Genomic DNA, 26,196 nt, shown 5'->3' on the forward strand with positions numbered 1-26,196 from the left:
TTTTTATACCCAATCATGTTGTCAATTGACCTAATAAGTTGCAAATCGGTCCTCCAGCTGTTTATGTACATTTAACTTTTTTTATTGCTACCTGTCCCAACTTTTCTGGAATGTGTAGTTCTCATGAAATCCAAAATGAGCCAATATTTGGCATGACATTTCAAAATGTCTCAATTTCAACATCTGATATGTTATCTATATTCTATTGTGAATAAAATATAAGTTTATGAGATTTGTAAATTATTGCATGCCTTTTTTATTCACAATTTGTACTGTGTCCCAACTTTTTTGGAATCGGGTTTGTAAGTGTACTCAACTGTGTTATTTTGAGACACCATGAAATATGAACTAAAATGTGCTAAAAATGTGCCTAAAAAAAACTAAAAATGTGTTTAGATATCACTTATAATAAATTTGAACCCATAGTGTACTACAAGTGGTAACTAAATACATTTTTTTAAATACAGAGATAGTATATTAAAAGCACATTTTCATGGTGTCTCAAAATAGCACAGCTGACTACTGTTTTTGTTTGTTTGTGAAACTAATGACTACATTTTTATAATGTTAATAAATTAGATTTTGAATAATTGGCTTTTTTAAAAACCCTTTTGAATAACAGTGAATATAATTCACAGTGAATATAATTCCAAAGCAGCAGGTTTAAATAATAGTCAAACTGTAAAGCATTAAAAATGTCAACCATTATTAGAATGCACTGTATTTATTTGTTTTTAATGAAACATGTTACTAGTGAACAACAACATAAATCACATTTACTGTCGTGTTTACATTGTTTTTTATTTTTTTTGTTTGTTTTTTGGGGGATTTTTTTTTTTTTTAGGAAAATTTTTTACTAAATTTTGCAACCTTCTAATGTGATTAATTTGTTTATATGCGTCAGTATGTTTGACTCATGAGACAAGTAAGTTGAGAGAGACGGCATCTTTCTCTTGAGTGGGTGTGGTTTCAGCACCGACAGCGGACACGCCCCCAAGCATTTGAGAGCAGAGAATACTGCTTATTTTTTTTCATGATTTTGATAACTTTATTCATTTACTTGGTGTTTGTTTTTATATTGCTTTAGACAGACTTTAAGTTGTTTTTACAAATATGCACAATAAACAATAAAATTAACAAAATATATTTCATGTGTGTGCAGGTGGCATTCGTCACAATGAGGTTTCTGATCTCACTGTGTGTGTCTCTACTGCTGCTGATTAATGGTGAGTGTTTTATAATCTGTCATGTAAAATGACTTAATATTTTCCCAATAATAAAGTATGCCTATATTGTGTATTTAATAGGTGAAATATCGATTGGACAAACAACAGGTACAATCATTCTTTTACTTCATCAATTCTTCCTCTTTTCATGCTTTACTATCCATTAAAAATGTAGAAATATAATAAATTTAGTACAAACAATTCATATAGTGCAAGAGCCTGTCATACTTTAGCACTCTAGAACTTCTTGGTGTCATTCTGTAGCCTAAATGTTTAAATGTGTCTATGAGCGATTCAATCTGCTTAAAGTTCTGTATGTGTCAACCACTTTCTGTGAGTGATGTCAGACATTACATGGCCAATGTTCCCTCTATTATTTTGTTCTTGCTGAGCAAATCAAGCTTTCTCTATTGGGCAGACATTTCGGGCATCTGAGCAAAAACATCCCTTACCAGATCTGTACAGAGTACACACAAATGTGGTTACATCATGCAGTTGTATCTTGTAAATTAAAGGCGCTATTTCTGTTTCACCCTTACTTATAATAGGGGATCATAGGCAACATATTTAGTGGTCTTTTAATGGTAGAGTGACCAGATATCCTGTTTTTCCCAAGACAATTCCATATTTCAGCTCTATTTTTAGCATCCTGACTTATTATGAAAAAATCATGTTTTGTCCTGTATTTCTTCTTTCCTAAAATGTCTTTATTGCTGATCATAAAAGAGAGTAGTAGTCTTCTGTCACGCGAGAATAGCCTAAACAAAGGTAGCCAATCTCATGTATGAGATGTAATGATGCACAGATGAAATGGGCGGAGTAACAGGTGTGATGATCTATGATTGACAGCAGAACAGAGAGTAAGACCAGAAAGAGAGCAGGAACAGCAGGACCTGAAAATCAACTGGAGAGAGATGATAGTAGATGTGATGGCAGTTAATCACATTTTTAAGCATATTACGTTTTTTTTTTTTTTTCCTCCAGCAAACACACAATAACTGTTTGAAAGAATTCCTTATTTCCACTTTATCAAAAAGCATTTACTTTTGAGATTTAGGCTATCAAAGCCACTTTGAATAATACTTGCTGTACAAATACAAACAAGTGCTACTATAACAAGCTTAATGCAGATATACTGCACAACCCAGCGAGAATAAGAGAACATACTGAGAAAGAAAATCACTTTTTGCAGTGCAATGAATGCTTATGTATCATCACATTTCTTTGTCTTTATCTTTATTCTCTCAGAACCTACAACTTCCATCTCTGATCCATGCTTTGATTATAAAACTCTTGATGAATCCTGGAGAGACATACGGCAAAGCCAGTCCTCTGGACATGATGACACTCTTGTTGAATGGAGTGGCTGGTATCGGCTGTATTTGAATGGAGAAAGTGCCCAGATGTCTGAGTGGTGTATGAGTTATATGGGATGTGGTGGTCAAACTGGACTGTATCTCAGCGGTTCTCATCCAACTCTTGAGGATGGAGTGGTGACCCGTGAAGTCGTGGGAATGTATTCATGGTGGTGGGGGAGGTATTCTGTTGAGTGCGGCAGCTACAGATCCACGTCCATCCAAGTCAAAGCCTGTCCAGGAGATTATTATGTCTATGAATTTGTCAAACCCAACATGTCAGCCCCCCAGCCTATGTACTGTGCAGGTGAAATTTTAAAGGCCTCTTTACACAAAGAATGACAGCTATAAAGAAAACCATATTGCACACCAATGCACAATATCACTCTGTTTATTAAAGTGAATCAGTTATGTCGTGTGCTGCTTTAAATCCTTGAGCTTTTTAAAGTTGGATGGATTCTAATTGGTTGTCAATCCATCAGCTAGAAAAAAAAATAATTCTGAAAGTGACTCAAACAAAACCCTTCCTCTCTGTGTCGTCATAGTTGTGGTGTGGACTTTGCTATTCGCATAAAATTAGAATTATTATTAAAACTATAATTTACGTACTTGGTGTGAACTGGGCTGCGTTCATTATATAATCAGAGGGGTATAGAAAAGTTTATTAAAGTGTCACTTCACAATACAATAGCAAAATATATAAGTATAGTATTTTTGTTACATTAATACCCATTGTGCGAGCTGTCTCCTTAATACCGCGTGGTTTATATACATCTTGCCACTGATTGGGCTGACATTTCTGACACACCCACCAAACAAGAGAAAACATATCTCAAACCTGTTGCACACCGTTACACACCGTTTCCAGGAAACATGTCGTTCAACCCGGAAAACGTAGCAAAGCGTTGCGCACCAGTTTGAACTTGAACGTGCCCCTGGTCTTAACTCTTTTGTTCTGCGGTTTTTGTGATGATAACATGATTTTTTTTAAATGTTGGTATCAAGAATAATTGTAGTATTTATTAGATCATTTTACATGTATAATAATGGATTATTTAATGAAATTAAGCTTATTTTAGCCGGTTAGCATCAGTGATTTGCAGTCCATCAGCCATTCTTTTGGCTTTTAGTGTTGAAACGAAATTTAAAAATTTATTAGTACCGGTACTTTAAGAATGACAGCATTGAAATAAGAGCCGTATCTCTTAATTTGAGTCGACGTATGACAGCAGGAGTCAGGACGTGTGTGTCAGGTAGTCAGGGCTAAAACGAAATTGTCTTTCATATAAATACAGTTTTTTAACAGTATTTTACAAAGATCTCTTTTGTCCATCCATGACAGCTGCTTTCCAAAGCATCAGCAGTGATCCCTGCTACAACTATCAGCCTCTGGATCGTCCGTGGAGAGCCAACAATGAAAGTGGAAATAACATTTGTGATGAATCTTTCTCCTGGAATGGCTGGTACCGGCTTTTCTACTACGGAATGGACATCCGGATGTCAGAGACCTGTATTAGTTCATTCACCTGTAACACATACATCAATCTGTGGCTCACTGATCCTCACCCTCAGATAGAGGATGGAGTGGTGATCAGGGAGGTCTGTGGTAGTTATCATTTGGGAGACTGCTGTGAATACAACTCAAACCCCATCAGAGTGAAAGCTTGTCCAGACAATTACTATGTCTATGAACTAGTGAGTCCACCATTTGGATGTGTTGGATACTGTACAGGTACTGTGCTTTCCCCTGCTTATTGACAAAGACTTTAAAACCTTATAAAATGATTTCAATCATGTTTTGAATTTTCTTTTTAGATGTCAGCACCATTTCACAGGCAGTTTTCACTGTGAGTCCAGATATAATCACTGGATCCAGCATCACCTTGAGTAAGTTGCATACAGTATATAGAGGTGTAACGGTAAACAAACATTACAGTTTGGTACATACCTCGGTATTGAAGTCATGGTTCGGTATGGGTTCGGTACAGCAGGGGAAGAAAACTAAACATAAAATTGCCTATTTTTTCTTTTTTTATTAAACAGTGGTTTATTGAACTGTCTCTCTTTAAATAAATTCAATTATAGCTAATATTTTCTTAAAGATTAAAAAAAAAAAAAAAATCTATCTCAGCTAATTCTGTACACCAGGGATGTCCGAACTCTAATATTGTAACGAGATGGGACACGACGTGGGATCCATGTGCAGGCTTTATTAAGCAATGTTCGTGGTCAAACAGGCAAGGGTCACACAGCGGCAAACAGGTACAGCAGGGACAAGGCAGAATCGTGGTCGTGGAACAGGCAGTAGATCAGGGCAGGCAGAGATCAATCACAAGTCCAAGACAGACCAAATAATCCAAAGGGCAGGCAGGCTCGTGGACAAGGTGATTGGCAGGGGGGATTATGGGAAATGGAGTCTGGGAATGACTGGAACTGTGACAAATATCACAATGTCACTTTGTCACAATGTCACACACAATGTCATGGACTTTAACCATGACTAGAAGGATCCCATGGATCCCTGTAAAATATAGGGTAATTGTTGGGTTGAAAATGTTCATGACGAATGTGTGAAGTGTCAGCCTGGTGACAAAGAACATGAGTGAGTCTGTTCTATGTACCATTTCGTTGTGCTTGGGAAAAGCTGGCATAGTAAAACGGAGGGAATCTGATCAAGCAATCCATCCTATTCGGTTTGAATTGTTCAAACAGTGAATAATGATGGCCTGGTTTCACAGACAGGCTGATGGCTTGGGTGGTGGCTTTAGTAGTGTGCAGGACCAAGTCTATTGAGCTGCACAGCTCCTTGAACATCGCCGGGTCGGGTCGAGATTCGTTCGTGTCATCGAGAAGTTTGGCCTGGTAAACTTGAAGCACCATCATTGTTTGCAGTGCAGAGACGACCTGGCCGTTAGCGGCAAATGCTCTGGAGGCAAGCGCTGAGCAGCGGCATGGCCCAGGCAGGAGATGCACTCAGTGTGCTCGTCTGGAGCGGGCAGGTCAGATCTGCATGTGCCCTATTTGAAACAAACAGTTCAAACAACTTTTGAAATATGCTCCGAAATTTGCTCGTAGCAGTCACCAGATGGCCGCAGGGGAGATCGCTGAATCCGCTTGCTTGCTGAAGTGTTGAAGATATGAACCTGGATTCAGAGAAAACTTGAGTTTTCCCCATAAATGTCAGCTAATGGACGCAATGCGATTGAACCGAATTGAAAAGGAACTTGTTTTCATGACAAATTTATTTAAACATATATTAAATAATTAAGACATTACTAACAGATAAAGTAAAAAAAATGAGCTAATATAGTGCATATATTTAGTGAAATGCCCCTCTATAAAATTAATTTAGTGAGCTAACAAGCTGTGGCCACTAAATGACATGCCTGATGTAAATGTAATGCTTCATAAGACTGTTTTATTGATGTCTTTCTGCGGTTGAAACTCTGATTGAGAGATTACACGTAGACCGTCTGTGGTTCTTCTTCTGTATTTTTTACTGGTAGCAAACGGTGTTGCATTACCTCATGTTCCACCTTCTGGATTGGAGTGTAGATCGCTTATGACTGACTGTATTCGTCATCTGACTGCATGCACGGAACCGTGACGACCATACTGTTACACCCCTAATATATAATATAATATAATATAATATAATATAATATAATATAATATTTAACAATATTATTGATTTGACTGTACTGACATTGTTGTATGAGAACTGAGCTGGACGATGACATTGCTGTTTTCAACACAACTGCTTTATAGATTAAATTAATTACAATGGAAATGAATCAACACTGAACTGACTTCAGATGAACAATGACATTATTTTCTTTTAGAGCTGCTATACAGTCAACATGAACTCTGTGTCATTGAATTGCTGTCCTGTTATCACTAAAGCTGCTTTGAAACAATTGGTATTGTATAAAGCACTATAAATAAAGGTGTCTTGACTTAATATATATGAATTAGAATATTAAAAACATCCGTAATTTGCTGTTTTTTGTAATGATTCTGCAATACAGTTAAAATGGCAACTTTTATGCATGAAGTTGTAGTATCTCATATTATACTACACAGTCATGTCATGTACAGACTGTAACACCTCATGATTATTACTATAGATCAATTTAGGCCTCACAAATTTCCTTGTTTTCTTCTCTCACTAATACAGATTATGATCCGTGCAATAACTATAACGTACTTGACAACTACTGGAGAAGCACAATCATTTACTGGTATACAGACGGATATGTGAATAGACATGATGACACTCTTGTAGAATGGGATGGCTGGTATCGACTCTTCATTAATGGATCAAGTGCTCAGATGCCTGAATGGTGTGCGTCTTACATGTCATGTGGAGGTTTTAGTGCTCTGTATCTTGGTGACTCTCATCCTCGGCTAGAAGATGGAGTTGTTACTCGTGAAATTTACGGCTCCCTTAATGATCAGTGCAGTCACTACAGATCCGATCCAATCCAAGTCAAAGCTTGTCCTGGAAATTATTATGTCTACAAGTTTACCAGGCCACCTCTTTCAATCCCAGCTCCTGTATATTGTGCAGGTACAGTCATTCATCTTTTTATTTGACATGCTTATCATGAATTGTACTATAGATTTATGCATGATTAGCTGTGTAGACCTTTTAAAGTTTATCTTGGATGCACTTAATCTTCACTATATAATGCTCTCTTTCTTATTTTTGTTCAATAGTACTTGTCTCCACTCCAAGTGTCGACCCCTGCTACAACTATACCAGTCTGGATGAGCCTTGGAGAGCCACTGACCATTATAACTTGGGCATGTGTGATTCTAATGTGGAGTGGAATGGCTGGTACAGGCTGTACTACAATGGTCAAAATGCTCAGATGCCAGAATCATGTGTTAATCAAGGCATGTGTGGCACTAGTGACCCACTGTGGCTCAACGGATCTCACCCACAGCTGGAAGATGGAGTGGTCACCCGTCAGGTCTGCCTCTCCTCATGGAATGGCTGCTGTACTTATGTTTCCCATGCTATAAGAATCAAAGCCTGTCCAGGAAATTACTATGTTTATGAGTTTGTCAAGCCAATATTTTGCGGAGCTTACTGTGTAGGTAGGAGAGCATTTACTCATATGCATTTCAGTCATTTATTTTGAAAATTTTTGATGTTGATATAAAATGTTCCTAATACTAGAATCCACAAACCAGTCCATCCCATCAGCATCTACAACAACAGAGACAATCCCACCAATAGAATCTATTACTCCATCAATCACAACCACTGGTAAAGTATCATCTTGACTCCCATTACACAAGGGTGTAGAAAAAGTCACAGCAAACCTTACTTTCTAGTAGCATGTACACTACCGTTCAAAAGTTTGGGATCGGTAACATTTTTAATGTTTTATAAAGAAGTTTCGTCTGCTCACCAAGGCTGCATTTATTTAATTAAAAATACAGTAAAATCAGTAATATTGTGAAATATTATTACAATTTAAAATAACTGTTTCCTATTTGAAAATATTTGAAAATGTAACTTATTCTTGTGTTAGCAAAGCTGAAATTTCAGCATCATTACTCCAGTCTTCAGTGTCACATGATCGTTAAGAAATCATTTTAATATGCTGATTTGCTGCTCAAGAAAAAAATTATTGTGCACAGATGTACAAAATATTTGTGTACAATATATATATATATATATACATATATATATATATATATATATATATATATATATATATATATATATATATATATATATATATATATATATATATTTTTTTTTTTCAGGATTCTTTGATGAATAGAAAGTTCAAAGAATAGTGTTTATTTGAAATATAATCTGTTGTTACATTTTAAATGTCTTTACTGTCACTTTTGATTGATTTGACTTGCTGAAAAAAAATATTTCTTTAAGTTCTTCTCAAAAAAATAAAAATAAAAATTCTTACTGACCCCAAACGGTAGTTTATAATGTTACAAAACCTTTGCATTTCAGATAAATGCTGTTCTTTTGAACTTTCTATTCATCAAGGAATCCTGAAAAATATACAGACAAATACACACAAAATATTGTCAAAATGCTGGTCTTCGTGAGTATTCACGTAAACACAGTCATTAATATTATAAAGCAACGAGAATATTTTTGGTGCACCAAAAAAAACAAATAACGACTTATATAGTGATGGCCGATTTCAAAACACTGCTTCATGAAGCTGCGTGCGTTATGAATCAGGATGTCGAATCAGCGGTTCGGAGCGCCAAAGTCACGTGATTTCAGCAGTTTGGCGGTTTGACACTGGATCCGAATCATGATTTACAATACAATATATATATATATATATATATATATATATATATATATATATATATATATATATATATATATATATATAATAATATGTATGTAACTCTCTTCATTGATGTGCTTCCTAGAAAAGATAAACTACAACATGTGACAGACAAAAATAAATGCTAGATGTATTCAAAATAGGAACAATAAAACCATAAAACACACAAATAAACCTTAAACACAATATAAAATACAAAAAATATACTCAGCCACATGGAACATAGTAAACGTGCAATAATATCAGAAATGCAAAACAATTTATCAAAAATAATCTAACATACGCTTTAGTAAATTTGTTAACATCAGTATATTTCCTTCAAAAACACGGATGGCTAATATAATTAGAGAAATTAAACAGTTATTATGGAACAACAGTGATAGCTTTCCTTACCTTTTCATAAAGGAAATAGTGCCCCAGGGATGACGCGTTTTTGTAGGCCAACCCGGAAGTTAGCGGCACACGGGTTCCCTCGATTGAAAGCCTATGCAATTTTCCCATAGACTTTTGGAAAATTGCAGAAAATAAGCTCTGTGTTTAACAAAGGGTTATGACACTTACACGTTTTGTCTATCAAGATAATCTTTACAAGTTAACACAACATTTATAGATTTTGAAGCCTAAATAAAGTGGTCAGATATAAAAGGCTAACAGTAGGTTATAAACAGACTACAGCACACCATGGTCGCGGATCAACGTCGTCACCACCAAGCGTCATCAAACTTTATTTAGAAAACAACTCTATTTAAAAACATGCTCACTGATTATGATCTGCGCTGTGTATGAATATTTATCCACTTTTTCATGAGAAATGCTGTCCAAATGTCCTGTTTGTCATGATGACGTCTAAAGTCCCCGCCAAAGGAAGTAGTCCCTTTTAGCAATTTGTTAGCAACCACCGATTTTAAGACACAGTAAAAGTTTAAAAAATCACAAGTGGGTTATAACTGGTGTGTTTTATGTCATAGATCAAAAGGTGAAAGTATTTAGAGGCTTTGTTAACCACAGACCTTATTTCAGGCGATTTAGCAAAAACTTATTGAAAAAACCCATAGACTTGACGGTGTTGGAACCAGAAGTCCTAAAATGCTAACTCGCTTCCGGGTTTTGCCTACAAAACTGCATCATGCCTGAGGCACTCTATAAGACTGTGGGGGTAAGGAAGGGGCAACTCCCCCAAAGAAACACAACAGACAGCTCCCCCCAATGGCAGGGAGAGCACATTACATCTTCCCAATATATATATATATATATATATATATATATATATATATATATATATATCTATATATATATATATCTATCTATCTTGATTGCTATGTAAGTATGTAAAAGTTCAGAATTGATTCTTTCTTTTAGGAGACAACTTTATTTGTTGTGCACTTTGATCTTTAAAACTTTGCAGGCCTTTTGCATTCACAAACAGCTATATTATACACTGCATGAATGTTCGAAAAAGCACAATAGGGGCATTTTTAAACAAAAGTAACAAGGAGCTTAAGCAAAGAGTGCTCTAGAGATTACAATTTCATATCACAACTAATACAAGTATGTGACATCATTCGTCAATGTACTTTTCTAAAGATACCATAACAACAGCACCCCCTGTTGACCCCTGCTACAACTACTATGTCCTGGATGATCCATGGAGAGCCACCAACAATCAAAATTCCTCTCAAATAATGTGTGATGCTGGGTTCAGCTGGAACGGCTGGTATCGTCTCTTCATTCAGGGTCAGAGCGTTCAGATGCCAGACACTTGTGTTGATCGGTATAGTTGTGGCACTGATGCTCCACTGTGGCTGAACGGAGGACATCCAACAGTTGAGGATGGAGTGGTCACTCGAGATGTCTGCGGTCACTGGGACAATAACTGCTGCTATTTCCAATCCAATCCCATTAAAGTCAAAGCCTGTCCAGGAGATTATTATGTCTATGAGTTTGTACGCCCAAATGGCTGCTATTATGCATACTGTGCAGGTAAATATATCCACATGCCCTGGTATTATTATTTAGTTAAAACAAATAATGACTTATATAGTGATGGCCGATTTCAAAACACTGCTTATTATTATAAAATATAAAATAATGTATTATTATTTAAAAAAAAAAAAAAAAAACATTTATCTTGAATAGTCTAAGAATATTTATCTATGGCTTTGATAATGTACAGTAACAGTGTAACAGCCAATAATATTCAGTGTACAATATCAGGTTAGAACAAGCTAGAGCAGAGGTGAAGTACAGAAAAGAAAATTATGATTTTATTTTTGGTGAAGACTCAGTGTATCTGTGTTGTATTTCATCTATCTGTTTTTTTCCTCTTAGATGTGAAAGATCCTTGTTCTGAGCTCAACTGCTCTGAGGATGAAAGATGTGGGATGAAAAATGGTGTTTACGGCTGTTTATGTAAAAGGGACAATCACAGACCACAACCACATTCTGACTCTTTTGGTTGGTATCATTCCAGAACTAAATTAAAATATATAATTTTTCAGTCATTAATTATCTGGTTTTTTTTTTCTTTTTTCTCTCAGAAACCTGTGAAAGCAGCTCTGGCTCCATGTCTGTGTCTCGCTGTCAGCTCTTTGAGGCTGGTTTTCCAGCTGATGTCTTACACCTCAATGATCCCAGCTGCAAAGGAACGGTCCGGAATGGCAGAGTGGAATTCCGTTTTGATAATGATGAACACATGTGTGGTACAAATCTTGTGGTAGGTTTAACCATGCATAAGCTATTCAAATCACCATCTAAATATTTGTAGTGTATGATAGAACCACCTGGGGAATCTCTCTGAGACTTTGAGAAGTCTGTATGGAGGTCTGTAAGGGCACTGAAGAATCAGTCTGTAATCACCAAAGGCAGGACCCAAACAGACCTCACTAAAGACTTCTCAAAGTCTCAGAGATTCAGCAGGGAAGGAAACACAACACCATGCCACAAAAGAGACTGGAACATTTGCCCGCATTCTCCACCATTAACATGTAACCCACCATTATTTCACTTGACTGTTGGTATTTGTAGTTTCTAATGTTGCTTTAATATATTTTTAAAATACATTGAAGTCAATTTAGGCTAACTTTACAAAATGTTATATTTGTTGTCCTCAGGCTAACAGCACCCACTTCATCTATGATAACTTTATTCTGGGAACACCGAGGTCAAAGAAAATCCTGAAGTTTTCTTTCAGCTGTGTTTATCCTCAAACACAAACACTTTCCATGAATGTGGAACTCAACCCACTGGAGAGGTGGGAATCTTTAGGAAAAACTAATGCACAGTATACAAATGAGTAAATATATGTGAATATACTCTAAGAATATATATGCTGTGCTCTTTTCTAAATATGGATTGAGTTGAGGCACATACAAAATTGAATAAAGAGCTTGTTGATATCTTTTTTTTTATTATTGTTATTTTTTTTGTGGATCTTGCACATTTCATCAGCATTGTGCACAAGACTCTTCCCGCTGGTGAAGGCAGATATCGTGTCCGGATGATTCCATATCAGGATGATGAGTTTACCCGGCCCTTCACTGGTGCAGTGGATGCAGAGCTCAACCAGGAGATGCATGTGGAAGTTCGTGTTGAGGGGGTCGACAGCCACCAGTTTGCCCTGGTGATGGACACGTGTTGGGCTACACCTGTGAATGATCCTGATTACAGCCTCCGCTGGGATCTCATCATTAACGAGTAAAGCAGTGCTTTTTTAGGATTGCCAGAGATACTTTATCTCTCAGTCTTTCAACACAAAAGCTTAGGATTTCATTTATTTGTACAATGGAAAGAAAGAAAATAATTTGATTTGTTCATTGCATTATTTATATTCTCAGGTGTCCCAATCCAAATCACGACACACTGAAGCTGCTGCAGAACGGCGTCTCGACATCCAGCCGTTTCTCTTTTGGGATGTTTATCTTCACTGCAAAATCCACTAAGCTTTACCTGCACTGTGCTGTTTACCTTTGCCCTCTGTCAAGCAATCGCTGCTCAATGGTGAGATTACAAACCTCTCATAATGATCATGTTTTTTGAGTAATTGATAATAAATAAAACTGATCACTTGAAACATATAAAATGATGGTTAAATTTTAGAACTTTGATTGAATGCTTCAGTATGTGAGGCTGCTAAAATACTTGTTTTTGCTGCCCTCTGCTGGAGACTTTGTGCACTCCTTTGTTTCTTTGTTTATTCAGTGATATTTAACAGGGATTCACAGAGCTGGATTTTGCTCTTTTCTCTATCAGAACTGTGACTCTGGACACCAGCGGAGAGAGAGCAGGTCTCTGGACTTCCATGACAGTGCTTCCATATCCATGGGTCCTCTGATGTTGTCTGAAGGGAACACAGGTGAATATTTCATTTATTTTAATCATTTGTAAATAAAGGTTCTGATGATTTCTGTCATGAATACATTACATTTCACTGCATTTCATTATATTCTCTGTTCACAGATAAGTGGGTCCCAGGTCAAGTGAAGGTATCTGAGGCTTCTTGTCTGTGTGGTTCTCTGATGGTGTTTCTTGTTCCTCTGATGAGTGTCCTGACACACTTTTAGTTGGTTTCCACAGACAATGTTTAACATTTTATTTACATGCATATTGTCTAATGGCATTTTAATCAATGTGGCACTGATGTCATTGTGGTTTTTGATTTCTAAATGTTTCCTTATTTAATTAAGCCTTTGTCAGTTTACCTAAAAACAACAAAATAAAATTATTTAATTACTTACATGAAGTGTTATATAACACAGTCATCTTATTTTACTTAAAATTAAAAAAAGGTCTCCCTTTTTCCCCGCTGCTGAAGCCTTTTTCAATAACGCAGTGTAACTGCACCGTCATTGGTTCACTCATAGACAAGTTGTTGAACCAATGGCGGCGCAGCATAGCTGCACGGCCTATGGTGACAAAGCGCGCGAATGTTCCCGCCGAAATGGGCGGGGTTAAGGGCTATATAAGCGGGCGTTTCGCCATAGGACTTCAGTGTCAATCGACTGAAGCGACGACCCTGAGCCGCAGCCTCGTGGCACGGCAAGTGACGCAGTACTCGTTCCGTATCTCAGGGAACCGAGGTTACGTTAGTAACCGAGTACGTTCCCTTTCGATACTTCACTCGTACTGCGTATGGGGAACGAATTCAACCACGCCGTGCCACGGCAGGGAACGATATAGCTTGCATTTGGCCAACCAAGAGGGGGCCAAGAAGACAAGCAAGAAGGCAAAGCCTAACCGAACCCATGGTTACACTTAAGGAAGATACTTCCTGGGATGGAGTGAAGCGGAACTCGTCGGAGGCCACTAATCACACCGAGAGAACCCGAGCTTGTAAGGTTGGGACATCGAGATGATAGAACCTGACAAAGGTGGACGGCGAAGACCAACCGGCCGCCTCACAGATGTCTTGGATGGAAACTCCGTTGGACCAAGCCCACGAGGAAGCCATTCCTCTAGTGGAGTGGGCCCTGACTCCTATGGGGCAGTTAGTACCCAGTGAGGAGTAGCACAGGTTAATAGCATCCACTATCCAACGGGAGATGCGCTGTTTCGAGACCGGAGACCCTTTGGTGCGGCCGCCAAAACAAACAAAGAGCTGATCCGACTGCCTAAAGGACCGCGATCGCTCTATGTAGGTCCTCAATGCCCTGACTGGGCAGAGTAGCTCCAGCTCCAGTTCGTCCGCCGAGGGAGGAAGAGCAGAGAGCGAAATGACCTGAGCTCTAAACGGAGTTGAGAGCACCTTAGGAACGTAAGCCGAACAGCTATGCCGCGCCGCCATTGGTTCAACAACTTGTCTATGAGTGAACTAATGACGGTGCAGCTACACTGCGTTATTGAAAAAGGCTTCAGCAGCGGGGAAAAAGGGAGACCTTTCCCCCATACGCAGTACGAGTGAAGTATCGAAAGGGAACCGATTAGTGTTTGACATTTAATTGACATTCAATTTATCAGTATTCCCAAGAAAATGTTTAGATAATTTGATTAGATGATTCGAGAATTTAATAAATAAATAGTCAAATTGTGCATTTTTCAAGTAATATACAGTAATATTGTGAAATTTTGTTTTAATATAAAATAACTTTTTTCTATGTGGATATATCATTATATATATATATATATATATATATATATATATATATATATATATATATATATAAAGCATCATTACTGTAATAATCAAACATTTATGATTATTATCAATGTTGAAAACAGCTGTGCTGCTTCATATTTTTGTGGAAACCATTATACATGTTTTCAGGATTCATTGATGAATAGAACATTAAAAAAGAACAAATGTTGTACAGAAACCTTCTGTAACCTTATATACAATGGCTTTATTGTCACTTTAGAAAAGTTTAATGCATCCCTACTAAAAAAAGTAGTAATTTCTTAAAAAAACAAACAAACAAACAAACAAAAAATTGTAGTGTATAATATGTAAGCAAGGTGACTTCATATTCTGTGTTTTGTAGTCAGTTACTTTCAGTAATTGTAAGAAAGAGAAAGAGGATAATTATTTTTTTATTTTTTATTTTTTTTACTACCTTTGCAATCATTTTGCTCACTTTCCATATGTTGCATGCCGAAATAAATGAAGTTACAGGCGTGCTTAGTTTGATGGGTTCATTTAATGTTGTTCACTGCTTACATTTATTCGCAGTACACAAAATCTCTGCTGTTTTTTCAATCATAGCAAAACTAATTTCTCTCATCCCTCTTGTCCCTCATGCCTGCACCTCTTCTCTGTGGATGCCCTCTCCTGTAAGATCATTAAAACAACATGCATGCTTGAGCATTATTCACATTAAGCAGGATTTAAGCAACATTTTATACATTAACCCCATCATAAATTTGGAAAACGTAACTATCAAAATTAACTATACAAAATAAAACCAATACATATTACTCTTTCTGTAACAATTAACATTAACATCGCAGGGAATGTTATTATGAGCCCCACATTAACACTGAAATATGCATGAGAAGTGTGTTTCTATTTTCAGTTCTAAATGTTTTGAAACCAAAATTATTTTTGTATTGTTCAGGTTGTAGATTTTAATTAAATAAGACGAATGTGAACTGAAATGGAAGAGTTGGGTAGGACAGAGTAGGACAAAGTTCATATCTGAGCAGCCTTCTGACACTCCTCAAATACTCATACATCTTAACGCCCCTGTAATGTAGCCTACTTGGATATGCATGACTTTCTAAATTTTATATTTTTGAAAAAGTCTTTCCAGTATGTTTATATCAGAGCAGTGGACTCTTCTGACTGCTGCATTCATCAACAGTTGGCTATGGCGGGCCAGTCGACAGTGATCATGTTTTGTGATGGGGGTATGCTGGGATACTTATACTTTGTCATTCAACAAAGAACTGGAAGTCATTGCTTCTACAGCAGAACCGTCTGCAGGCACAGTCTTGGTTTCAACATGTGGGTGCCAGGTACGAAAAGGCGGCAGATTTGCGACATGAAATACACCTGCGTCTGCTCCTGTTTTCACATCAACGAGTCTGTAGTTCACTTCTGACAGCTTTTGTGCAATACGATAAGGGCCTGTATATACAGGTGCAAGTTTAGCCGTGAAGTTCGCCAGAGCATCAGAACAAGGATGAATTTTTACTTTGACCAGTTCATCCACAGAGTAAGATACAGACTGACGTCTCTGGTCGTAGTACTTCTTCCTTTTGGCATGGCTTTCACTCAAAACAGGCCTAGCATGATCATGCGCTTCTCTGATTGATGACCCCAAACTTTCTGGGTATGGAATACCAGGTTCATCCGTACCATCACAGTTCGGCTGAGTGATAATGTCAAGAGGAGTATTCAATTCTCGTCGTCCGTACAGCAACATTTGAGTAACTATGGCAGGGGTTATTCACCAAATATTAAAATCACTCAGCCTTCATAATTAATTAGTATTTTGACTGAAAATATTTTTTACAAAGGGGCCGTTTTCCCCCAGCGGTGGGACTAGTTTTTAATCTCTAAACGTAAAAGGCAAGTAATGTATCAACATGTATAGGCCTATATATTTTAATATTTATTTGAGGAATGTCTAACATATTTAAATTTTTAACATTTAAATTTATACATATAACTAAGTCATGCAAACAAATATGTTGTAATAAATAAATACATAAATAAACATTAATTCATTAGCCATTCACAGCCATTTTAACATTTATATTTATACATATAACTAAGCCATGCAAACAAAAATGTTGTAATAAATAAATGTCGTGGATATATCCCTTGAATGCATACTGCAGTCCCTTTTGTCTTGCTCTCTCAGATATTTCACCTGTTCACCAAAAATGACTAATTATCTCCTTGAAAATGTCTGACATCCGTGCATACATACTGTAGTGAACAGCACATTCTAGGGCCCAGTTTATGGCCGGGCCTCTCTCTGTCCATAACAGTGGACAAAGGTTTACTACATTTTGATTGGATCTCGGTGGACTAACACAAACAAACTGTCCAACGCATCAGATAAAGATGGAAGGACAACATCCAGACCTCTCTTAGAGGGTAAGAAGAAGACCTCTTGTACCAAGCCTGGGAAGGACAAGGCTTCTCATTGGTCCACAGGCAGTTACTGCCCTTCACCCATCTAGTCATTACTTCCTAAAGTTGGCCAGAGACTGCCATAAAAATTCCTTGGGACCTTAGCAGAAATGGGTGAAACAAAGAGAGATCACAAAGATCCATCCGAATCCATTCAAAACTATGTTTGAAAACCTTAGAACTGATGCAAACTACACATCCATTTGATACTTATTCACCGAAATAAGTATTCTCAGTGACAGCCATTTGTAGTGCAACATCTGATACAAATACAGCTGTTAATGTACAATTGAATGACAGTTCAATCTTTTTCCATCATGTTTAGTCTCTATTTGTTTAGAATATTGCCAAAGGTATTCTGGTGGTGGTTTGGAAAGTGAGAAATGCATTGGTAAACTTTAAAGACACTGTAAAGACTTCCAACTTTGTGCTTTATGCAAATGAGTTCCACAGGGGAGAGAAGGGTGGGCCACACTCTGTGTGTCCCCTCTGATGCCAGCAGCCAATCACAGCACTCGAATGGAGAAGCGCCAAAATGCAATCTCCTCCTCATCGGAAAGGGATAAAGGTACCCTTTCTACCGACACTCCTTGTTCTGAGTCTGCCCTTCAAACAGGGAAAGACGTAACAGATATTGTTCTGAGTCTGCCCTTGAAAGGGGGAAGACGTAACAGATATACCGTTCTGAGTCTGTCCTGCACGAGGACAGATGTTAACAGATATACCGTTCTGAGCCTCTGGTCCATCCAGAAGAGACAACAACAGAGACGACCACGTTCTAAGCCTCCAGCTTTTGAGGAAAGAGACATTAACCAACACTACGTTCAAAGTTTCAGTCCAGCGAGACAGTGACGACATCGGCAACAAGGTTAAGCCCAGGAGAGCAAACCTTCACTTCAAGGTACCTTCGTCTGCGTGTTCCAGATTGTTAAGGACCTTCTGCACCTACACCAGGGCCTCATCTGCGTGTTCCAGATTTTAGGACCCTTTGGTGCTCCAGGAGATCAGCATCCCACAGAGCTGCGTGTTCAAGACTGTTGAAACAGATTCTGGCTCCTCTCCCCACTGCATTGTCACCCGGCACAACCAGTGGAAGACGTCACCGTCATCGGACTCGACCAAGTGGAACGTAAATATCACTTAACCAAACCTCTTTCCAGAGACCTTGGCATTGTTGTATTTTATCAGTATATAATTTCCTAATTTCCATTAGATGTAATATAGCTGATGTTAGCTAATAACAAATAATCTCTCGTTTATTTGTTTGGTGCATAATAAGGTTCTCCACCTTATTATTTTCAGAGAAACAGTTTATCTTTCCCTAAGATAACGTAACTCTTCCATAGCCACACTCAACTTAATCACTTGTATTCTATGTATCTTCTGCACTTTATTCCTTTATCATTCATGGTATTCATTTAGTAGTTGTGTTAGTTATTCTTGTTTATCTTTTTGTTAATAAAATTTATTTTATTACACTTGTGTCTTCCTTGTGCTGATAATACAGAAAAGGCTCTACAAGTTAGCAATTTCACCAATCTTTCAGATAAATCAGCTAACCACTTTACATTAATTCTAAATGAATGAAAGCCCCTGTAGGGAGTGAAAGACCCTGACTGGTGCCCTGAACTAGGGAAAGGGGGGGAAAGTGGTTATCTGATGTACTCATAACCACACCTTAAGAGACGTGTGATCCAAAATCACAACGTCAGCGGTGACGTGAGTACCAATCCCTATTTTACTTCGCGTCCTTGGATGGACAAAGTAAAAATCACTACAATACTGTAAATGACTTGCCAGACGCGAAAGCTTGACAGGCGTAGCAACAATAACTAAGGAGGGGGGGCTTAGCGAAGGGTCCATTGGTCTCGGATAAACTATTCATGCAAGAGATATTTTGACCTGGTTTGTCATAGCGCCTATATTATATTCAACCAGTATAACAAGTTGTTAAGCAAGAAGGTCATGGATCCTACAAAAGTATTAATTATATATCTGTTGTAAAGGGAGGGAACTACTAACTAGACTTTGTTTAACGCACAACAGACAACAGAAAATCAAAAACTTTTGTTAACTTAGCAAGCATTGACAAAAACCTGTGATCAGCAAACAATAAATACATGTTTCTCATTCATTTACATCCTTTTATCTTTCAAACACTTTTATACCCAATACAAAAAACATACATTTTTCACCAATCAATAACCAGCAGCATAGAGTTGAAAATCGTATCTGTTTTTAGGTGGTGGTGAGACGATGATGATGTTTATAACAATGAATGTTTGTTCACCACAGCATACGAATCAATGTCCATGAAAACCAATGTCCAAGAATGCCATCCAAAAGTTTCCCAGTGCAACCTGTACTCCTTAGTGTCAATATCAGTCCATGCCAAGTAGAAAGTCTCTTAATTCGGCCAAGTACCACGTCAGTTCTGCACCTGCGTGAGAGGAAATGCCTTTCCATACCAGCAGATGGCACTAGCTGAACAGCCAATCAGAATGATCAGATGGCCCGACCGACCGACGAGCTCCGACGGCGATTCAACATTTCGAATCGGCTGAAAAAAAGCCGACGAGGACCAACTTCAGCCGACCGTCGGCTTGGTGTGTTCCTGCCTATAATACTCTCTATCTACTTTTTTATAATAGTATCTTTTAGCACTCCAGGCATCAACCCCTGCTACAACTATACCAGTCTGTCTGAATCACGGTGATCCAATAATAACTAATTATTGTCTAATACTAACAATAATTAGTCGTGGCCTAATGGATAGAGAGTCAGACTTGTAACCCAAAGGTCATGGGTTCGAGTCTCAGGTCCGGCAGGGATTGTCGGTGAGGGGAGTGAATATCCTGCGCTCTTTCCACCCTCAATACCACGACTGAGGTGAGACCCATGAGTAAGGCACCGTACCCCCAACTGCTCCCCGGGCGCCGCAGCAATGGCTGCCCACTGCTCTGGGTGTGTGTTCACGGTGTGTGTGTTCACTGCAGTGTGTATGCACTTGGATGGGTTAAATGCAGAGCACAAATTACGAGTATGGGTCACCATACTTGGCCACATGTCACTTCACTATGTCACTTCCCTATAACTCTTACTATACTAACTATCACTACTATGCCAAGTGTGCTCAGATGCCAGAATCATGTGTTAATCGGTTCAGGTGAGGCACTGATGACCCACTGTGGCTCAACGGCCCTCACCCACAGCTGGAAGATGGAGTGGTCACCCGTCAGGTCTGTCTTTCCTCATGGAATGGCTGCTGTACTTATGCTTCCCACGCTATAAGAGTCAAAGCCTGTCCAGGAAATTACTATGTTTTTGAGATTGTCAAGCCAATATTTTGCTCAGGTTACTGTGTAGGTGAGTATTTACTTATGCGATTCAATCAATTATTTTTCTGGATTTAGTTTGAAAATAAGTTGTTCCTAATACCAGATGCCTCAAGACAGTCCATCTCATCAGCATTTACAACAACAGAGACAATCCGTCCTATAGAATCTATAACTCCACCAATCACAACCACTGTTAAAACACTTTCTTGACTCATTTATAAATCCTCACAAGCATCTTAGACTTCATTTAGAACAACCATTTACATACAAGGCTGTAGAAAAATTTAAAGCAAAAATTATTTTCTACACAAAAGATAAGTACAAATTATATTTGACAAGATGTACAGCTGACAGAATTGACAATGTTGAATAAACACATCTGTGGTACAAATCTTGTGGTAGGATGAATGAATGCAATCTACTTAAATACACTCAAATCTCAAACTGTAACTAACCAAAGGTATAAAAACATTTTCAATCTAGTTTTTCTTTCAGCTGTGTTTATCCTCAAACACTTTCCATGAATGTGGAAATCAACTCACTGGAGAGGTGAGAGTGAAATTCAAGTTCTGGCAACAACTTATTGTGATAATCCACTTTAGACATTCTACTAACTACAATATAAATTACTTTGTAACTACATGTCAACTAGCAGTCATTAGATTATTAATAGATATTCTGCTTAATATCTGCTAACACTTTATTTTGATGCTCCCAACAGACATTCTACTGACTATAAGTAACTTTGCAAGTAAATGACTTATTCTGCTTACCCTAAACCTAACAGTCTAATACTCTAATTTAAAGGGTTAGCTCACTCAAAATGAAATTTCTGTCATTAATTACTCACCCTCATGCTGTTTTAAACCTATAAGACCTTCGTTCATCTTTTTTAAACCCAATAGATGTTTTATACAAAAATATATTTTTGATGAAATCCGAGAGGTTTCTGAACCACCCATGGGCAGCAATGTCATTGCAACTGGGCAAAGGCACAGAAAGGTAGTAAATACATCATTAAATAGTCCATGTGACTACAGTGGTTTAACCTTAATAGTATGAAGCGACAAGAATACTTTTTGTGAGCAAAAAACAAACAAAAATAACGACTGAATTCAACAAATTCAACAAAAACAGTCCCAGTTCTGTTCCTTAAGTTATTGTATGACTTCAGAACATCTGAAATATAGTACATAAATATGGACTTGTTTAATTATACCTTTAAACATGTCTAATTTTTGTCATAGTTTGGAATGTCAGTCTGGAAAATTAATTTTAAGACTCTTAAAATTAATTTCACAAGACTCTTCCCGCTGGTGAAGGCAGATATCAGGTCCGGATGATTCCATATCAGGATGATGAGTTTACCCGGCCCTTCACTGGTGCAGTGGATGCAGAGCTCAACCAGGAGATGCATGTGGAAGTTCGTGTTGAGGGGGTCGACAGCCACCAGTTTGCCCTGGTGATGGACACGTGTTGGGCTACACCTGTGAATGATCCTGATTACAGCCTCCGCTTTTTTCCCTTTTCTTTTAAGCTTAGCCTAAACTCAGTGTAACATTATTTACTGAACAAATAATAATCATATAACTTTTAGGATTGCCTTATGTGATTTGTCTTTCAGTATTTCAGAATTAAAGCACAAAATACCATGTTGAACAAAAAATCACTTTGTATTGACTGTTTCAAATGAGAGAATTTGTCATTATTGATATTGTCAGGTGTCCCAATCCAAATGACAACACACTGAAGCTGCAGAACGGCGTCTCGACATCCAGCCGTTTCTCCTTCAGGATGTTCATCTTCACTGCAAACTCCACTACGCTTTACCTGCACTGTGCTGTTCACCTTTGCCTTCTGTCAAGCAATCGCTGCTCAATGGTGAGACACTAATTTAAATATCAGAAGGGAAATTTCATCCTTAATGCTCAGGGCTGCTAAAATACATGTTTTGGCTGCCCTCTTCTGGAGATTTTGTGCATTCTTTTATGTTTCTTATTTGTTCAGTGATATTTAACAGGGATTCACACAGCTGATTTTGCTCTTTTCTCTATCAGGACTGTGACTCTGGACACCAGCGGAGAGAGGGCAGGTCTCTGGACTTCCATGACAGTGCTTCCATATCCATGGGTCCTCTGATGTGGTCTGAAGGGAACACAGGTGAACATTTCATTTATTTGAATCATTTTGTAAATAAAGGTTTATGATGATCTCTGTCATTAATACATTTCACTGTATTTCAATATAATCACATTATTTTCACAGATAAGTGGGACCCAGACTAAGTGAAGGTATCTGAGGCTTCTTGTCTGTGTGGTTCTCTGATGGTGTTTCTTGTTCCTCTGATGAGTGTCCTGACACAAAAAAGTGCACATTTTACATGCATATTGTTTGATGACATTTTAATGAATGTGGCCCTGATGATATGCTACAATATCTTACATAAATAATCTTACAATCCTATAATCTTAAAAAAATAATAATAATAATGTAAATTAGCTCTTATTAAATACTCATCTTATTTTACTCAAGAGGATTTACTATAACAGATACAACAAGATTCATGTTTATTCAAATAATGCAAAAATGTGAATATGCTTTTTTAGCATTTCTGTAACAGACTTTCAGAAAAAGAATGATGATCTGGTCCATGAACTGAAGGGAAGAAGAGATGAGATGACGTTAGTTATTTGCTCATTAAATGACAGTTACTTATCTAACATGAAGACAATAAGTGATGTTTTAAAGGTGCCGTAGAACATCTTTTCAAAAGATGTAATATAAGTCTAAGGTGTCCTCTGAATGTGTCTGTGAAGTTTCAGCTCAAAATACCCAATAGATTTTTTTTTTTAATGAATTTTTTTAACTGCCTATTTTGGGGCATCATTAACTATGCACCGATTCAGCGCGCAGTTGTGTTTATGCATAATACAGATTGCAAGTGTTTAAAAATGAAAATAGCGACGCCTCTTGTCTCCGTGAATACAGTAAGAAACGATGGTAACTTTAACCACATTTAACAGTACATTAGCAACATGCTAATGAAACATTTAGAAAGACAATTTACAAATATAACTAAAAATATCATGTAATCATGGATCATGTGATATTTCCAATTAAAACTGTATTCCCAAGAAAACATACTTAGCTATATACATTTCAATTAGAGAATAAAAGTATGAACTTTTTGCTGTACCATCTTTTAAAAAGTTTAATATTTTATCAATATATTAAGACGTGGTTTGTGGTTGGTAAGGTTTATAATCTTTATGAAGAAAAAAAAATAAGTTCACCAGAGCTACATTTATTCGATCAAACATACATTTCTATCATGACAACTCTCAGAAGATTGATAGCATGGTAAAGGATATGACAATGTATTTGATCTTGGCGGAGTAGATCTGCTACGCAGCTGCTGCTGTAGATTAATGCTGTTGTTGTAGATTATTGCTGCTGCTGTACAGGGATGTGCTACTGTCGATACATAAGCTGCTGCGAGTAAGACATAGTGCTGCTGTACAAATAGCATATCAATAATTCCATAGCAGATCTATACAGGTGGAGCTGGGGAAGGTGGAGGGTTTTAGAGGAACACTGAAGCGCGCTGCAAACTGCTATAGTGAATGTAGCCAGCTATTTAAATGTGTGAGCAACAAGCTCATTGGCTGCAGATGTGACATGGACCAATCAGCTTGTGCCAGGTAGTCAACACTGTAATTATCATCAGCTTGCATGAAGACCCATCAGCCTGTGCCACAGAGTTTCATGACAGAACTATGTATTATTGAAAACAGTAATATTGTGAAATATTACAATTTTAAAGGACTGTTCTCTATTGGAATATATATATATATATATATATATATATATATATATATATATATATATATATATATATATATATATAAAATATAATTTCTTTCTGTGATCAAAGCTGAATTTTCAGCATCATTACTCCAGTCTTCAGTGTCAGATGATCCTTCAGAAATCATTCTACTATGCTGATTTGCTGCTCAAGAAACGTTTCTGATTATTACCACAGTTGAAAATGGTTGTGTTGCTTATTTTTATTTTTTTTTTTGTATATTTTTGTGGAAACAATGAATAGAAAGTTTTTATGAATAGAAAGTTTAAAAGAACAGCATTTATTTAGGTTACACTTTATTTTACAGTGTCGTAGTTACAAATAAGGAGCCATTACTCAAGGAGTAATTACTTAAGGAGTACATAAGGAGTAATTGCTCAAATAAGTACTGAGTTCTATTAATTAACTACATGTATTTTTTTAGAGTTACAGTTAGGGTTTGGTTTAGGGTTAGTTACTTGTAATTATGCATAAATTACTGTTGTTACTATAGTGAGTACATATAGTAATGTGTAACTACGGCACTGTAAAATAAAGTGTTACCTTTATTTAAAATAGAAATCTTTTGTAACATTATAAATGTCTGTATGATCACTTTTGATCAAATTAATATGTCCTAATAAGTTTTCAAAAATAAATTTCACTGACCAGTAACTTTTGAAGTGTAGTGTATGTGTCACAGACACGTCAGGCTCCACCATCCACCAATCACAGCGCACTCAATCACCAGAATACTGATCAGAAGACCGGACCAACACCGCTGAGCCAGTATGAATTAACCAGACCCTTTCCAAGGACTTGTGGATGCATTACGCCACACTCTCACCGTCAACTCACCTCCTCCGTCACCAGCGATCACTACCGTCAACACAGTCACCTCTCCTTCTCCGCCTGTCTACGCCAGTCCCATGGCCAAGCCAGCGCCCTACTCAGGATCGGCGGAGGACTGCAGCGGCTTCCTCCTGCAGTGCGAACTGGTACTGGAGATGCAACCGCACCTGTACCCGAATTATACCTCCAAAATAGCGTTCATCATCTCACAACTGAGTGGCAAAGCATTGAAATGGGCAGACTCCATCTGGTCTCAAAGTGGTCCAGTTACACGATCATACTCTTCCTTCGTTTCCCATTTCTGGGAGGTTTTCGGCATGCCAATTTCTGACTCTTCTGCTGGTGAGAAACTGTATAATCTTAAACAAGGCTCAATGTCTATTCATGATTATGCTTTGCAATTTAGAACACTAGCTGCAATCAGTGGATGGAACGAACAAGCTCTGATTACCACCTACCGCCAAGGATTGGAGCCTCGGGTGCGGTTGCATCTTGCTGCATACGAGGATTCCATCGGCTTAGAGAAGTTCATCCAGCTTTCCATCCTCTGCGCCACTCGTATGCATGCGTGTACCCAAGAACACCAGGGCCAGTCATTCACCAACTCCCTCCTCTATCGATCTGAACCCGTCAGCTCCAGAACCAGCCCACAAACCCATGGAAATTGA

General features: G+C 37.7%; 1 pseudogene; it reads left to right on the forward strand.

Annotated features, from left to right (window-relative positions):
- Positions 1-1,177: 1,177 nt before the first annotated feature.
- Positions 1,178-26,196, forward strand: LOC137008300 (uncharacterized; annotated as a pseudogene).

Source organism: Chanodichthys erythropterus, chromosome 19, assembly GCF_024489055.1.
Source record: "Chanodichthys erythropterus isolate Z2021 chromosome 19, ASM2448905v1, whole genome shotgun sequence".
Classification (NCBI taxonomy): Eukaryota; Metazoa; Chordata; class Actinopteri; order Cypriniformes; family Xenocyprididae; genus Chanodichthys; species Chanodichthys erythropterus.